The 6,730-nt window shown below is 37.4% G+C and overlaps 1 long non-coding RNA gene across 1 annotated transcript; it reads left to right on the top strand.

The window, feature by feature from the left end:
- Positions 1-275: 275 nt before the first annotated feature.
- On the top strand, positions 276-4,010 carry LOC143218424 (uncharacterized). Its single transcript, XR_013011058.1, has 3 exons — positions 276-449; positions 522-2,114; positions 2,185-4,010. It is a non-coding gene; the product is annotated as an uncharacterized LOC143218424 (long non-coding RNA).
- The last annotated feature ends 2,720 nt before the right edge of the window (positions 4,011-6,730 follow it).

Raw genomic sequence — 6,730 nt, 5'->3', positions numbered from 1 at the left:
AATGTCTGCGAAATACGAGCAAGTGTTGCTCGAATCTTATCAAGTGATTCATATAGGATCATTCCTATCGTTCGATGAAATTCGATCGCCTATAGTGTGCAGGAAGTCCGCGGGTCAATGTTGATACTTGATAGAAAATAAGACGCGCGAACGAATTACGATTATTTGCGAATAATTGCACGGCTCCGTGGGCTAGCATGATTCCATGGCGGACGATCATCGCCCGGGGAGATGCCGGTTGCGTAACCGGAAATCTTTTTTAGATAGTCGACGCCTTCTGATCGCCTGCTGGAGGGCATTCGCGATTTCTGCGCGAAGAGATCGGCGTCGCGACGCACGTTGTTCGAACCTGTAGGGGATTTCGGAACAAAATGAATAACTTACCGGCATGAAATATACACGTGTCTCACCGTTTCAACAAGTTTACATAATTTCTTTTCGCAAAGCAAGTGAGTACATAGTTTTTTCCTAAACTCAGTTTAAAAATGCAAGATAATATGTTAATATACAATAATTTTCAGACGCAATTATTTCTTGAAAATCATCTAAAATAAGATCGAAACGTCGAAGTTTATGTGGTAATTTGTAAAATTGATTTGGAATTTTAAATGAACGAACCAGTGCGCCGAATAGCATTAATACATGTGTTATTAACAAATATACGATCGATGAAACGAAATATTTATTTAAAATTACTAACTCCTCAACTAAGGCCCATTTTCAATCTTAGGCACTCAATACTAATTTAAAGAGCATATGAAGATCTATCAGTTTGAAAAAGAAAATACAGGGCGAGTTCAACGAGAAACAGAACACTTAAATATCTCCGTTACTTTTCGTTGTACAAAAAAACTTCTTAGGACAAAGTTACACTGTTTGAAGGGCCACATGTAACTGTGTAAGGGAAAAAATGTTCAAGGTCATTTTTTTACAAGATTTCAAGGTCATTGATTTTTTTTTAATGGAATGAGGTATTTTTTAATACATCAATCGATGCAGCTGGACATTCGTTAAAAAAAGTACTAACCTATGTATGTCGAAAAAGTTAGTAGTTCAGGAGATATTTCAATTTAAATAACTCTAAAACACCATTACTGTCGTACTAAGACGTTAGCGTTTACTTGCTAGTGTAAATTGAAGAGTTGAAATTAAAATTGAAAAATTGACGTTGAAAATGAAATTGAAAAATTGACGTTGAAATTGAAATTGAAGAGTTTAAATCAACGAAATGAAATTGAAGTTGAAATTGAAAAATTGACATTGAAATTGAAGAGTTGAAATTAACGAAATAAAATTGAAAAATTGAAGTTGAAATGGAAGAGTAGAAATTGAAGTTGAAATTGAACTTGAAATGGGAGAGTTAAAATTGAAGTTGAAATGGAAAAATTGAAATTGGAATTGAAAAATTGACGTTGAAATTAAACTTGAAATGGGAGAGTTAAAATTGAAGTTGAAATGGACAAATTGAAATTGGAATTGAAAAATTGAAGTTGAAATTGAAAAATTGACGTTGAAATTGAAGAGTTGAAATTAACGAAATGAAATTGAAAAATTGAAGTTGAAATGGAAGAGTAGAAATTAAAGTTGAAATTGAACTTGAAATGGGAGAGTTAAAATTGAAGTTGAAATTAAAGTTGAAATGGAAAAATTGAAATTGAAAATGAAGTTGAAGAGTTGATATTGAAATTGAAGTTGAAATGGAATAATTGATGTTGAAATTGGAATTGAGGAGTTGAAATTGAAAAATTGATGTTGAAATTAACGAATTAGTGATTCAGAATCAGCATATACGAATACATACTTTTAATCCATCACTTGTATTGTTACACTATAATACAAATCGATGTAAATTGAAGATTTTTGAAAAATATCAGATCATGCCTTTTAGCCGACATCTGAAGGACATCATTTACGTTCTTAAAAGAAATAAGTGCATCAAACCAATTTTCTTTTCAAAATAAAAATGCTATAATTAAAAATTTCAGAAAATGTTGCATTATACGAAAAGGATAAAGAAAAATGTTTAAAAAGGTCGTGTCGGAAAGAATAGTGTCCCGTCTACGACACATGCAAACGAATCTCCCCGAGGCTGCTGCGTTTATAGAGGATTTACTGTAATTCAATTACGTAATTCAATTACAATGTACTTAAATTAGCAGAGCTCTGGATACAAAGTATTTCTAGGTGAACGGGTCTCTTTAACCGTGTCCGTCTAGTTTAACGGTCATTCCTTTATCCATCGATCATAAGGAGGATCGGCAACGAGCGCCGAAAATGGCGGCGGGGAACGAGGCTGCCGTTTCCACCGGCAGGATCGTAAACACCGCAAGGATATCGCGAGTGTTTCGGGTGCCGCTTTATTTTCGTCGTCCCGAAAAGCCGCTGTCGTTTCGTGGAAGGAGAACCGGTCGTTTCGAAATCTGCTCGTGGTGTGCCCGGCGTCGTCCGCCGAATAAAGAAACTGGTCCAGCGGAGGCAGAGAGAAGCCGGTGGTGCTTGGCCCGGCTCCAAGTTTCGCGATGCTCACGAATCTACAAGCGTAGAAACTCTGGCTTGGTCGCCTGGTGCTCCGAGGAACATCGGAAAGTCGGAACCGCGGATCTTTCCCTTCTTCCATCGCGTCTGCTTTACCCTTCAGAGACGACGGTGGATTAGGAGATTGAACAGGGTAAACTGTACAATGATTGGCACCCTAAGCCAACATCGTAGTAGAAATCTTTTCATCTTTTTTTTTGAAATGTTTAAACGAGCTTAACTTGCTGTTATTGTAAGCTAATAGAGATTTTTCCGCAAAATCAAACAGTTTTACGAGTCATAAATCTTTTATTATAAAATATATTCAGAGAGTAACAATCGTAAGACAAATAGTACAGTCATTGGCACAATACTTCTTTTCTTGGTCCGTAGCACTTGAAACAAGATTCGAAAGCATTTTTAAACTTTGTTTTCACCATAAAAGTACATGTTTGTTTAAGAATCGATAACTATAAAACTAAACAATATAATTGAATGCAATAAGAAGCATTTTACAAAAAATTAGGCCGGACTTACCCCACTCCACCTAATGTCAAACAAGAAACGAAAAGAAAAGAAAATTTCAAGAAATAAAATATGCTTGTCCGAATAGTTCGATGCATAAATAAAATATTTGCCTAAATATTGTCTAACAGTTTCCGTTTGTGTAATGAATGTTGTGTCTCTAAACTACTAGAAATGTAATCCACGTTTCTAATAGAGAACGATAGCGATTTCCAGCTCGGTGCCTGCAGCCGGTTACAGACAGCGAGATAAAAATGTTTCTCGTTTGTTTTCCGAGCCATTGATAAACTGTTAATACTGGGCTGAGCGTAACACCGAGTCAAACATTATTTGTATTCCACGATTCGGCAAGAGCTTGTGCACTCGACAAAAGAAATCGGTCTGCTGGATAGCAACGCCACGGGTGTTACGTTGAAAATAATATTATGCGAGTAAATGCAATTCTTCGAAGTAAACGACTGACGTTTATTATTGCCTTGGTAGCGAGTCGGCATTTGCGTAAAGTTATGCAATCTTAATTGGTAGAATTGCTTCTGCAAACAGTGGGCCATCTTCCCCGCGGGCAAACAGGCGGTTCGTGGAATCGGTTGAAAAGCGTTTTACTTTTTAAAAAAAAAGCTACTGGAAGAAGTATACGACCTTTGCCCGGTGATACACACCTTCGCGAGTTTCGTTCAACACAGTGTACGACGTTCTCCATTGTCTGGAATGGCAGACGTTCGCTTGAATAAATAGAGAAATAAAAAAATTGTAAAAAAAAAATTAAACCGACTTCGAAACACTTAAAAAGTACACTAAAAAGTATGAAATAATTTTCATTTAACTTTCCACTTCAATTTTTCAGTTTCAACATCAAATTCAACTTCAATTTCAAAATCAATTTTTCAATTCTTATTTCAATTCTTCAATTTCAACATCAATTTCTCCATTTCAACTTCAATCTTTCAGGTTCAACGTCAATTTTCCAATTTCAAACTCAATTTTTCGAGTTTTAACTTCACTTTTAATTTCAAAATCTTTCAATAACAACTTCAATTTCTCAGTTTCAACATCAATTTTTCAATTTCAACATTAATTTTTCAATTTTAACTACACTTTCAAATTCAATTTTTCAATGTCAATATAAATTTTTCAATTTCGACTGCAGTTTTTCAAATTCAATTTTTGAATTTCACCATCAATTTTTTAATTTCCACTTCGATTTTTCAATTTTAACTGCAGTTTCTCAATTTCAACTACAATTTTTCAATTTTAACTTCAATTTTACAATTTCACCTTCAATTTTTCAGTTTCAACATGAATTTCTCAAGTCCAACTTCAATTGTTCAAGTTCAACTTCAATTTTTCAATTTCGACTTCAATTTTTGAGTTTCAACATCAATTTCAACATTAATTTTTCAGATTCAACATCAATTTCTCAAGTTCAACTGCAATTTTTCAATTTCAACTTCACTTTCAAATTCAATTTTACAATGTCAAGATCAATTTTTCAATTTTTACTTCAATTTTTCAATTCCAGCTTTCTTTTTTTTAAAACGTCTTCAAGACTATCTGGGTACAACGTAAAGAACAGTCCACACATTACTAAAAGTGTCAAAACTTGTGTAATTTAGTTGAATTCTAATACTTTTCTTATTTTATATTCAAAGTGCCTTACTATTTCGCCCACACTAAAAGTCAATTTCTGTAGAAATAATAAATGTTTCGATCGAGTTATTTAATTTTTAGTACATTATATAAAAGTTAGTACCTTATTTTGTTGTATATTCACTTTCTACGTGTATACATGTACGTACAAATGAATACATATTCATTGGTAAAAACCTTGAGGTGCCTTATCATTTTGACCACCAGTGTACGTCAAATAGTGGAATTTTGTACGAGGTTGAACTTATCATGAAATTAAGGTATCGATGTCCTGGCATACTATCTGACGCGGGGGTTAATCCTGTTCCGAGATCATCCGCGGAGCTACCACCTTTTTCAGGAGTATCGTTTTCTCTGAATCCACGTGCTTTGCGCCATCATGATCGATGATGATGTTAAGTTATAAGAAGGCTTATTGAGAAAGAAGATTCACCGGTGTACTCAATTCTCTTATTCGCGAATAAAAGAAATTTTCAAGCGATACCAGTGGCGCACCAAGGATGTAATCTGGGGGGGGGCCGAGTTGAACCCAGCCCTAGGTTTTGCGTGATGACCTTTTTGTAGCCAAAATATCTATCAAAGGTACCCAGGGCTATTCCACGATTTTAATTTTGGAAGCTAAACATTTTTTTCTTGGGGGGGACTTGGCTCCCTGGCTCCCCCCCCCCCCCTGGGTGCGTCACTGAGCGTTGCTGATCTGTGTCTGACTTTTCCGAAAAATCGAGCACCGTGCGTGATGCGTCGTCCGCGATCGTCCAGCTCTGGTGATCTGGAATGCGTTCGATCGGTGCTCGTAGCCTATCGAAATGATAGTCGGCCGCTCGTCCTTGATCTCGTGTACGTCACCGGCCATTAGAAGCCGGTAGATATCTCGATGACCTCGATCGTTTCACAAGACAGACCGACAGGAGCCGGCGCAGCCTTGATCGTCTCGCTGTGTGTACTTACGTTTGTCGTCTGTCGCTGTTCGGGGATAGCGTCGCCGCTAGATTCCGGCATGGAGGCGAGACGCTTCTAGTTTTCTTCGGCCTTGAACGTCAGACGTTCGTCAGACCTGGTTAATCGCGGGCTTACCACGAGGAAAAGAGAACGATGTACACACAGGTCACGTTCAACGTTCGTGTCCTACGGCCGTACAAGTATCCACGTACACTTTGGTGCCAACGATGCGAGGTGGTAAACTCACCGGGATTCAACATCAATTTCTCAAATTCAACTTCAATTTCAAAATCAATTTTTCAATTTCAACTACAATTTTTCAGGTTCAACATCAATTTCTCAATTTCAACTTCAATTTTTCAGGTTCAACTTCAATTCCAACATCAATTTTTCAGATTCAACATCAATTTCTCAATTAGGATTAATAGTCGCGAGATTCTTCTGGGATCTTTTTTTTTATTTTAAGGATGAGTGGAAAAAAGAAGTACATTTATGTTCCCCCCATACTCACTAAAACCAACCACTCATCCAGGGCCCACGTGCCATTTAAAAACTGTGGTGCCCAAGTTGGTTCGGACCCACCTTAAACTGTAGGTCCCGTCGCTTAATAACCATAGCAGTTGAAGAAGCGACGTAAAACAATCAATCAAAAATGGCCCCGTGGGCCCTATACTCCCATTCAACCGATGTGCCCGACGAAGGACAGTTCAGGGACCCGCTATTTTCATCTCTGCCTGAACTGCCTTGTAGTTTGGAGCTGCTACCACTCATGTTTTTGTCTCTCAGAGATTCTTCTGAGATCTTTTTTTTATTTTAAGGATGAGTGGTAAAAAGAAATACATTTATGTTGCCCCCTATACTCACTAAAACCAACCACTCATCCAGGGCCCACACGTGCCATTTAAAAAGTGTGGTGCCCAAGTTGGTTGGGACCCACCTTAAACTGTAGGTCCCGTCGCTCAATAACCATAGCAGTTGAAGAAGCGACGTAAAACAATCAATCAACTAGAGGGTTATTGTTGCTCGCTCGCTGCGCTCGCTCGCGGGTAGGGTTGTTTTTGCTCGCTCGCTTCGCGAGCTCGCGGATAGGACTGCTCTTGCGACA

Source organism: Lasioglossum baleicum, chromosome 19, assembly GCF_051020765.1.
Source record: "Lasioglossum baleicum chromosome 19, iyLasBale1, whole genome shotgun sequence".
NCBI lineage: Eukaryota > Metazoa > Arthropoda > Insecta > Hymenoptera > Halictidae > Lasioglossum > Lasioglossum baleicum.
The sequence above is the reverse complement of the archived record's forward strand: the minus strand, read 5'-3'. Positions and strand labels throughout refer to the sequence as shown.